The 11,265-nt window shown below is 46.2% G+C and overlaps 1 long non-coding RNA gene across 1 annotated transcript in view; it reads right to left on the bottom strand.

Annotated features, from left to right (window-relative positions):
• Positions 1-6,844: 6,844 nt before the first annotated feature.
• LOC309331445 overlaps positions 6,845-11,265 on the bottom strand; it is a 36,033-nt gene continuing 31,612 nt past the window's right edge. Inside the window, exon 4 of the long non-coding RNA XR_014151843.1 lies at positions 6,845-7,480. This is a non-coding gene — a long non-coding RNA (uncharacterized lncRNA). The remainder of the gene's footprint in view (positions 7,481-11,265) is intronic.

The raw sequence follows: 11,265 nt of genomic DNA, 5'->3' as shown, positions 1-11,265 counted from the left end.
ACGCCTGAGGAATGTTCCACTGCTCTTGTTTCTTAATGTGCAAATTTCAGAAATTCTGTCAATGGAAGCAGAATTCAGGTGGAATCCTGATGCAAAGGCAGTTCCTGGAGCAATAAAGGAATAAAGAATGTGACGTTTGCTGACTGCAGTCTCTAAGCAAGCAGCCGGTCTGATAAAAGGCATGTGCTCCACTTTGTGTTAAACCACCATTCCAGGTTTCTTCCGATGTTTAGGAAGTAATTGATATATGCTCTGTTGAGCTTTTATGCTCAACACCTTCCTTTCTTAGGCCACTCAGCATCTCTGAGTTGAATTCTGGGATGCGAGAGCTCAATTATTCCTCTCCTGCAACGCCTGTCATTTCAGCCACATGTGGCAGGAAGAGAAATCAGGCGAGACAAATGGCTGTTCCTTTGGTCCACTCATTCGTCTAATGACAGGTGTGGCTGTCCTCCATAATTAGCCATCAAGAAGAGATCCTCTTCACCCTCCTCTGAAAAGCCGTTAGCGGCCTCTGTCTAACTTCATTAAGCCTTTGACAGTTCGCCGTGTACACATCTGTTTTTCGTTTGCTGGTTTGATTTGAAGAATGAAACGGGAGGTGGAATCAGAGGAGAGTGGCCACATATTTATTTAGGCTCGCGACTGAGAGCAGAGTCTACCTGGTTGCTCATCAAAAGCCGTGTCTCAAATGCATCATGACGCTGTTTTCAGAAACACCACCAGCTTTTCCGTGTGGAAATCCCATTCCTTACACGTACCTGAGTCGGAGATGCACATTGGTGTGCTTTACATACGTGCTAAAAGAACGCCGCCTTTAAGCAAAGCCCCAGCATTCAGCAGTGCGGCATAGTGGTCTGTGTGTCCCAGGCTGTGACTGAAGAGACCCAGGTTCAAATCTCTCCCGTAGCCACAAGGCTCACCTCGGGCCCCGTTTCTCTCAATTGATCCCAATGTGAAAAATGAGGCAGGTAGAGAACCACATATGCTGCCCGGAGCTCCTTAGAGCAGTGTTTCCCAACCTTGGGCCTCCAGCTGTTTTTGGACTACAATTCCCATCATCCCTTGCCACTGGTCTTGCTAGTCAGGGATGATGGGAGTTGTAGTTCAAAAACAGCTGGAGGCCCAAGGTTGGGAAACACTGCCTTAGAGGACAGCAGGATATAAATAATTTCAGAGTTATACAGCGGTACCTCGGGTTACATACGCTTCAGGTTACAGATTCCATTAACCCAGAAATATTGCTTCAGGTTAAGAACTTTGCTTCAGGATGAGAACAGAAATTGCGCTCTGGTGGCGCGGCGGCAGCGGGAAGCCCCATTAGCTAAAGTGGTGCTTCAGGTTAAGAACAGTTTCAGGTTAAGTACGGACCTCCGGAATGAATTAAGTACTTAACCTGAGGTACCACTGTAATTGTTATTCATTAAATTTGTGTACTGCCCTATACTTACTTACTTACCTACTTACTTACTTACTTTATTTGTTTGTTTCTTTGTTTGTTTGTTTTACCCCACACATCTGGCTGGGTTTCCCAGTCTGGGCGGCTCCCAATAGAATATTAAAAACACGATAAATACATCAAACATTAAAAACTTCCCTAAACAGAGCTGCCTTCAGATGTCTTCCAAAAGTCAAGTGGTTGTTTATTTCCTTGACATCTGATGGGAGGGCGTTCCACAGGGTGGGTGCCACTACCGAGAAGGCCCTTTGCCTAGTTCCCTGTAACCTCACTTCTCGCAGTGAGGGAACTGCCAGAAGGCCCTCGGAAATGGACCTCAGTGTCTGGGCTGAAGGATGGGGGAGGAGATGCTCCTTCAGGTATAATGGGCCAGGGCCATTTGGAGCTCCCCCCCCCCCCCCCAGCCATTGCTCACTAGGATTTTTTTTTCTACTTTCAATTAAGAATAATAAAAAAAACAGCCAGGAAGCTCTAGGAAGGGAACATAGAACAATACAAATACTGGAATTATAGGAATTGCTCATCTGAAAGTCCCCCTCCCTTCTCCATTAGAATGGATTGGCTAAAATTAGTACAAAACCCTTAGATATATGTTTTTTCAATTCAAAATCTAACATAAGCTTATTACATAGATTACCTAAATTAAAATATACATAATCACTCTAGGCTTCCTTTTGCTATATGTAAATACAACACAATTAGAAATTTTATATTATAAATAATATTATAGATTCCCACATGCCCCTTACTCCCCTTCACCCATGTGTGATCTCAATATTTTACTTCTTCCATCTGGTTGTGTTGTTATTGTTTAATAATTATTCAATTAATTCTATTGTTCTTTTCCGTTCCAGAGCCTTGCTCGCATACTGAAGCGAATGCAACCCGTGTCTGCACCTGCGCGGGTCACGATTCGCCGCTTCCGTGCATGCGTGTGACGCCATTTTGAGCATCTGTGCACGCGCGAGCGGCAAAACCCGGAAGTAACGTGTTCTGCTACTTCCGGGTTGCTGCGGAGCGCAACCTGAAAACGCTCAACCTGAAGCTACTTCAACCTGAGGTATGACTGTATTACATTTAAATCTCATAACTAATATCTCTCAGAACGAATTACCGTATTTTTCGCTCTATAAGACGCAGCAGACCACAAGACGCACCTAGTTTTTGGAGGAGGAAAACAAGAAAATAAAATATTCTGAATCTCAGAAGCCAGAACAGCAAGAGGGATCGCTGCGCAGTGAAAGCAGCAATCCCTCTTGCTGTTCTGGCTTCTGGGATAGCTGCGCAGCCTGCATTCGCTCCATAAGACGCACACACATTTCCCCTTACTTTTTAGGAGGGAAAAAGTGAGTCTTATAGAGCAAAAAATATGGTATGTTCTTAACCCGAGGTACCACTGTATAATAGAGGCGCCAGCCGAATCTCCCTGGGGAGAGCATTCCACAAACTTCTCCCTCTGACCACTCATCATGGTCCCACTGCCACTCCCGGGGCTCTGAGACTTCTTCCCATGTGGGGGATCCCCAGCTGGCTCCTGCCACCGTTCCTTTGCACCCAACCGGTCCAGGACCCATTATGCTGAGCAGCAGCGGATAACCTGTACACCCCAGCAGCAGATAACCTGCAGCAAACTCTTGCGCCTGTCACTTCCCCGACATCTTTTTAATCGCCGACTTCCAAAAACAAAGCAGCTGGATTTTTTTGAGCAATCTCCACTTGATGGTCGGAAGCAATTCCAGAGTTATTACGGAGATAATGAAGTGGAACAATTTATTAGTCTATCATCACTAAACAAATGGGTTCCCAGTCATATTAAAGCCTTAATGGAGTGTTCCGAGGTTAACCATCTCGCGAAGCCCCCGTAGGCGCTTCTCTATGTGGGGTGGGGCCGTGAAATAAATAAACAAGCGAGCAAGATGGCTCCTGTAGGCTTGCGAGCTTCATCCTTGGACATGCCAAACCATACCTGGTAGATGTAATGAGGGTTTATTGCAGCGGCGGCGAACAGCGCAATCAAATTGCAGATTAATTTCCCTTCTTTTCTCTGTTGAGGGATGATTGCTTTAATTAGACTGAGCCCCATGAAAGCCGTTTCCCTCTCCCATATTAATTCTGGGCTAGCCGGAGGCAGTTCTGCACCACACGGCTCCGTGGAGCGTTGGCCCTCACTGCTGCAAGCGGGCAGCCAGCCTAGCAACTGTGGAAAGCAGAGTGGTTTTTGCTAGGCCTGACAAACTTAAGAACTAACTTTGCTAGCGCAGGGCGAGGACCATAGCTGTCAACTTACAGATTTGAAAATAAAGGACCAGTAGCCTCAAAAATAAGGGATCAGCAGCCAAACTAAGGGATCAACAATTACTTTGATAAAATACATATTTTGTTGTGTGCAAATGGCTTTAGATACCTATTAGGTCCATAAATTACCATATAGCATATATTCAACACAAAAAAACAGCAACAATTTGTTGTTGACAAAGGACAGCTGGACATAGAAAGGGCCCCATTACCTTCAGTAGCTTATTTAAGGGACATCATCAATAAGGGACAGCAGCGGGACATGGCACTGGGATAAGGGACTGTCCCGCCAAATAAGGGACGATTGACAGCTATGGCGAGGACCCATCGAGCCCGGCGTTCTGTTCTCACAACGGCCAACCAGATGCTACTTGGAAGCAGCCTGTCAGCGGGACCTGAGAGCAACAGTGCTCTCTGCACTTGAGATTCCCAGGAAGCAGGATTCAATTCTCTCCTGGACCTGGGAAACAGAGGAGCGGGAGAGGTGCTGGCAGCAGCAGGAGGAAGTATGGAAGCCCTTGGTGTGAAGACACCAGCCTGACCTTGCTTCACCTCTTCCTGCCCTGTTCTTCACTCTAATTCTGCAGCTTCTCCTGCCTCTGACTCTTGTCTCCTGGCTGATACAGGTTCCCCCAGTCAGAACCCCACTTCTCCCAGTGTCCACTCATCCAGCCACCAGTTCTCAGCTTATGCCAGGGGTCAGCAAACTTTTTCAGCAGGGGGCCAGTCCACTGTCCCTCAGACCTTGTGGGGGGTCCGGACTGTATTTTGAAAAATAATAATGAACGAATTTGTATGCCCCACAAATAACCCAGAGATGCATTTTAAATAAAAGCACACATTCTACTCATGTAAAAACACCAGGCAGGCACCACAAATAACCCAGAGATGCATTTTAAATACAGTGGTACCTCGGGTTACAGACACTTCAGGTTACAGACTCTGCTAACCCAGAATAAGTACCTCGGGTTAAGAACTTTGCTTCAGGATGAGAACAGAAATCGCATGGTGATGGCACGGTGGCAATGGGAGGCCCCATTAGCTAAAGTGGTATCTCAGGTTAAAAACAGTTTCAGGTTAAGAACGGACGTCCAGAACAAATTAAGTTCTTAACCCGAGGTATAACTGTAAAAGCACACATTCAACTCATGTAAAAACACAAAGGAGGCCTCACAAATAGCCCAGAGATGCATTTTAAATAAAAGCACACATTCTACTCATGTAAAAACACCAGGCAGGCACCACAAATAACCCAGAGATGCATTTTAAATACAGTGGTACCTCGGGTTACAGATGCTTCACTTTACAGAAGCTTCAGGTTACAGACTCCGATAACCCAGAATTAGTACCTCGGGTTAAGAACTTTGCTTCAGGATGAGAACAGAAATCACATGTGGTGGTGCAGGGGCAATGGGAGGCCCCATTAGCTATAGTGGTACCTCAGGTTAAGAACAGTTTCAGGTTAAGAACGGACCTCCAGAACAAATTTAGTTCTTAACCCGAGGTACAACTGTAAAAGCACACATTCTACTCATGTAAAAACACCAAGCAGGCCTCACAAATAGCCCAGAGATGCATTTTAAATAAAAGGGCACATTCTACTCATGTAAAAACACGCTGATTCCTGGTTCGTCCATGGGCCGGATTTAGAAGGCGATTGGGCCAGATCTGGTCCCCGACCATCCGCAGCCGGATTGAGAAGGCGATTGGGCCGCATCCAGCCCACGGGCCTTAGGTTGCCTACCCATGGCTTATGCTCACCACCCTTGGGTGTAGACTTCCTGCCTCCCATCCTTATTACTGAGCTGCAGCTCCTTCCCTTTCTTCCTTCTCAAATGTTCCCCAAATCAGCTGTCTTCCTTCCCAGGCAAGGGGTGACTAGGGGTGAGCAAACCTGTCAATTTTGGTTCTTCGTCCTTCCATGCTTAGATTCCATTCTCCACATCCGTTTGCATGTTCTTCTTTTAAAGAAAACATCCTCGTGGAAGTGCGTTGACTTGTTAGTGCAACTTTCTCCTCATCTACACGTTTTTTGATAGGTTTTGTTCCTACCCTCCAACATTTCTCCAATGAAAATAGGGATGCCCCATTCCATAAGGATAATTTTACTATTTATACATCACACGTCTTACTGAGTTGCCCCAGCCGCTCTGGGCAGCTTCCAACATATATAAAAACATAATAAAACATTAAACTTTTTTTTTTTTTTTTAAACCTTCCATATACAGGATTTCCTTCAGATGTCTTGGGGGGTCGGATAACTCCATACCCTTCAAAAATACTCCAGTGAAAATAGGGAGATCCTAAGGAAAAGTGGGACATTCTGGGATCTAAATCAGGGACGTCCCTGGAAAATAGGGGCACTTGGAGGGTGTCAGGGAACTGCCATCAGCTCAGAGGCGAGAGGTGGAAGGGCAGTTGGGTTACAGGGAACCTCCGAAGATCGTGAGAAGCAGCTCTTCCTCCGGTGAGGAGGGAAGCCCGACCTCCAGTGGGGAAGGGATGCAGGGGTCGGAAGATGCAAGAGAGAGCCGCAACACCGAGCCCGAGCAAAGTGGGGGGGGGAGGGAGGCAGGTCCCCCTTTGCCCACGCCCTCTCTGCGCAGTCGGTTTACACGCAGAGAGGGCAGGCATAGGATGGGGGTCATAAGACTGCTATGCTGGGTGTTATGTACTGAAGTTCTCATCCTGGGCCAGCAGGGGGATACTGTAGATAGTTATGCAAATAAGGGATCGAAAGTGATGTTCCGTGATTGGATAGTTTTAGAAAATTGTTACAGTTACATTGTACTGGAGCTCTATATAAGCAGGCTGACTGAACCCTTCAGTTCAGTTCTGTCCTGGCTTGTGAATAAACAAGAGCTGTTTGAAGAATCGCTGGGTCGTCTGATATGTTCAGCCACAACTTAACACTGGGGAAAGTTTAAGCACCGCCCACTCCCAGATTCTGCTAGTGACTGAGCAGACATGGAATTGAGACGTTCTGCACTGTGAATCTTTTGCACAAATAAAGCCTTGAAAAGACCCGTGGGGTTCTCGCCTGTTCGCCGGCACACATAACAGAGGGTCTGTATGTTGCCTAGCAAACATTTATTTTTATTTTTGCAAGTGACTTCCCTGTATGCAATGCATTTCTATCACCACCAATATATGAAATTTGAAATACGTTTTCCCCTAGTCTGTGCATTTTTGTACGCATTACTTGGCCAGAGAAGGGCACCCCAAAATTCAAAGGTGTTGTGGTTATCAAAGGGTGCTTTGGTCTGCGTATTGTCCTGGGAAGTGCAAATGAAGCAGGATGAGCTTTAAAGGCAAAACAGGCCCACATTTCCTCTCCATTCCAAGATGTTCCTGACATTTGGGGCCACAAGCCCCGTGAGCCAACAGAGGTGCCTGCCCTGAGCCGTCCTCCTCACCTCTGCCACTTCTGCTTCCGAAGGAGAGGACTGTCTTTATGGAGAGACTCTCCTCTCAGCCCCTCAGCTACGGGCAGCTGTCCCCAGCCCTCCATTGTGCTGCTTAATGGACTGGTGAAGCCGGCCGTGATAACCTGGATGATTTTCATGCATGACAGAGAAAAGGAAAATAATCCCCACGGGCTCTGGGTGTAACACTGGCACAAGGGCTTTTCTTTTCAGCTTCTGACTCTGCTGCGGTTCTTTCTGCTCAGATGGTAGGAGTCAGCTGCATCTGCGGTCCTTTAAGAAAAAACCATTTGCCCACTATCTAAGAGGAGGAGGAAAAAACTAGGTTAAGGCTTTTCAAAGCGGAAGGAAAAAGGGAGAGTAGGAATCACAAATCTGCCTGGTTGCATTCCCCGCCCCTTCCGACAAACCTCAGCCCTCTGCAGCTTCAACCTGATTATACATTAAAAACATCACATTCCAGGTGCTCTCTTTTTGCAACCTCTGTTTTTTAAAAAGATTCCTTGGAAGGAGACAAACCACATGCTTTTATTATATCACAGTCCGCTTTGCAGCAGGCACTCCCTTGCGCCGATTAGCTCTTATATATTCCACGCCCCACCAAAAATTAGATTTATTTATAAACCACTCATGCGTCGCAATGCAATCATCCGGGTTATGCTGATATAAGCCGTGGCTGGGGGCCATTTTATGTGGGTGCCTGGACCGTGAAAAGTGTTAAGTCGTTGCCTGGTTATGCCTGCAGGGGGCAGCAGTTTCCCTACAGCAAGGGGGGGAGGCAGACCTCGGATCACGACTCTAAATGGCGTATCCCCCCCCCCTTTAGCGCAGTTATGTAATGTTCGTGTATAAGAGCATTTGTGTACCACCATCTCATGCAAGAGGTCAAGGCTGCGTTCAACAATATATACAAATATAATAAATTGGGTTCTCAGTGGTAGGCTCTCAGCCTAAGTCAGATGCCTTTATAGTTTAATTAGTTGACTTTTTCTTAAAACAGATCCCTGGTATCAAAATTTCTCTGCAGCTCAGAACATAGCAGTTTCCTAAAATTGGGGGTGGATCTACACACAGGAAAAACCCACTATAAATAAGTCAGAAATTAAATTGTTATAACAAAAGGAAAAAAACCTCTATGGAAAATTGTATAGAATTTTTTTGCTCTCCAGCGCCATCTGGTGTTGCATGTTTATAATGCATTCAAAAACACTGGTGGTTTTTTTTTTTACTAATGTAGCTGAGTCCTAAGTTGCAATAACCATATTCCCAGTGGGTGGGGGAAATGTAGAATTGCACCAGTTTGACCAGAATGAGGGAAAGAAGAATGTGGTTTTGTTGGAGGTGGGCACGTGATCGCTCTGAACACCTATAGATGACGCTAGAATCCAGCTGATCAAACCCAAAGATGTAGTTTGGTTGTGCCAGTTCTGATAAACACGGGGCGTATGTACCCCCGACACACCTGTGCCAGAGATTGCTTCCATTGGCAGGTGTTTGCCTCAAATTGCTGCTTTTAAGGACATGGGCACAGACCTGGCCTAAGGAAATTTGGCACCTGAGGCGAACCACAAAATTGTGCCCCCCCCACCAGGTGACTGAAGATCTATATTGGGAACACTGGTAAGAAGAAACCAGCAGTGCCTAGTTCCGTTTTCCGTTCTGCCCTTTATTTGTCTCATGCAACACTGTTTCTGTTCTGCCGCAGCCTGTCTTCTGCCCCCAAAAATAAATGTCTCAGCATTATGTACCTTATGTAATTTACACAAAAAATTACCGTACTTTCCCACGTATAAGACTATATTTTTTTCATTCAAAAATCATGCTCAAAATTGGGGGTAGTCTTATACATGGGTAGTGGCATTGTGGGGACGTGGGATTGGTTGCTGATCTGAATCGGAGATTGTTATTGGTGGCTGTGGCAAGGGCTGGTGTTGATTGGCTGTCATTCTGGCAATTGGGCGGGCAATTTGCTGCTTTTGTCAGCGAGGGGACAGAGGATAGTTTGGTTTGCTCAACAACTATGGGCGATCCTTCCCCCCCAAAACTCAACAACTTTGGGGGATCTCCCCCCTTTCTTAATTTTGAGTCCCCCAAAATAGGGGGCGTGTTATACATGGGAGCGTGTTATACATGGAAAAATACACGGTACATTGTCATTATGCTATTCTACCTCATGCATTTCAGTGCAAAGAAAATACAACACAAATGGGGGCAGGAAGCAATGAGTTATATATTGTTTGTGGGTTGAAATGTATGTGTTCATTTCTATATTGTAAGTCATTTTGAGTCACCTTGAGAAAAAGGTGACCAATAAACTTAATTATTATTATTATTATTATTAATTTGTAATGTTTGCTGCACTGAGAAATGACCCAGAGACACCTCTTCTCTTTTAAATCACTCCGTTCTTCTCTTCTAACAGGGAAAACTCTATTTTCTTTTGAAGTACATTTTAGCTATTTGCTCAGATCATGTGCGTGTGTGTTACACACACAGATATCCATGCAGACAAATGAACGGGGCAAGTCCAGAGATCCAGATGCTGATCTTCAGCTTCTGGGAACGAAGGTGCCAAGTCCCAAGGTCACAAATGATTAATCTCAACCTATGAACCTCGAAAGCATCAAAGCTTCCTAATCGGCGCCTCATGCCGTACATCAAAAGCCGAACATGCTATGCAGCCTGTGCAAAATAATGAACTGAACCTTCCCAACCTGATTCTCTGGGTGGCAATTAAAACACTCTGCAGATGAGATCTTTTAACCTCTGCAGGCCCCTGTGGAATTATGATGTTCACAATTTTCTGCGCTGTTTTCTGTCATCTGTGGAGGGCACGGGGCTGTGTATATTTGAGCACAGCATTTCCACTGATTTCAGAGAGCTTTAGTGCTGCTAACAGGTCGACCAGACAATTGTAGTATTAATTACAAGTCGTTTGGAGACCTTAAGAAATATCAATAAATAATGGTATAGATTAAAAAGGTAAAGGTACCCCTGCCCTTACGGGCCAGTCGTGTCCGACTCTAGGGTTGTGCGCCCATCTCACTTAAGAGGCCGGGGGCCAGTGCTGTCTGAGGACACTTCTGGGTCACGTGGCCAGCGTGACGAAGCTGCTCTGGCGATCCTGCACCAGAACAGCGCACGGAAATGCCGTTTACCTTTCCGCCGGAGCGATACCTATTTATCTACTTGCACTTTGACGTGCTTTCGAACTGCTAGGTTGGCAGGAGCAGGGACCGAGCAATGGGAGCTCACCCCGCCGCGGGGATTCGAACCGCCGACCATGCGATTGGCAAGTCCTAGGCGCTGAGGTTTTACCCACAGCGCCACCCGCGTCCCTAATAGTATAGATTATTTGGGAACAAATTGTTATACAATTGTACACACACATGTGGGGTGTATGGAGAGAAATGCACTCTGCACCAAGCTCATAATATTCTCACAACCGAGTGAAACCGAGGCTATGTTTAGCCCTTAAAGGTAAAGATAAAGGGACCCCTGACTGTTAAGTCCAGTCGCGGATGACTCTGGGGCTGCGGCGCTCATCTCGCTTTACTGGCCGAGGGACACACACACACACACACACAGCAGTGGGTATGGGGCTTACTGGCTTGTGTTTTATTGTTGTTGCTTTTATTATGGACTTTGTGCTGTTATATTGTATTTTTATGTTGTAATCCGCCCGGAGATCTACTGACGAAGGGAGGCGTACCAATTTAATAAATCATCATCTCACTCATACCACTCCCCCAAACTCTGCCGTCAACTCTGGCTTTTTCTGTCAAGGGATGTTCCCACACACATTTGCTGTCTCGCACTGAACCCCTTCACCCACCCCCCATCACCTCACCTCATACGCTTCAGGTTACATACGGTTCAGGTTACAGACTCCACTAACTCAGAAATAGTACCTCAGGTTAAGAACTTTGCCTCAGGCTGAGAACAGAAATCGTGCTCCGGCGGCGCAGCAGCAGCAGGAGGCCCCATTAGCTAAAGTGGTGCTTCAGGTTAAGAACAGTTTCAGCTTAAGAACGGATCTCTGGAACGAATTAAGTACTTAACCCGAGGTACCACTGTAGCTTGGCC

The sequence above is a fragment of the Podarcis erhardii genome (assembly GCF_964252035.2).
Source record: "Podarcis erhardii genome assembly, chromosome: 16".
NCBI classification, from domain to species: domain Eukaryota; kingdom Metazoa; phylum Chordata; class Lepidosauria; order Squamata; family Lacertidae; genus Podarcis; species Podarcis erhardii.
The sequence above is the reverse complement of the archived record's forward strand: the minus strand, read 5'-3'. Positions and strand labels throughout refer to the sequence as shown.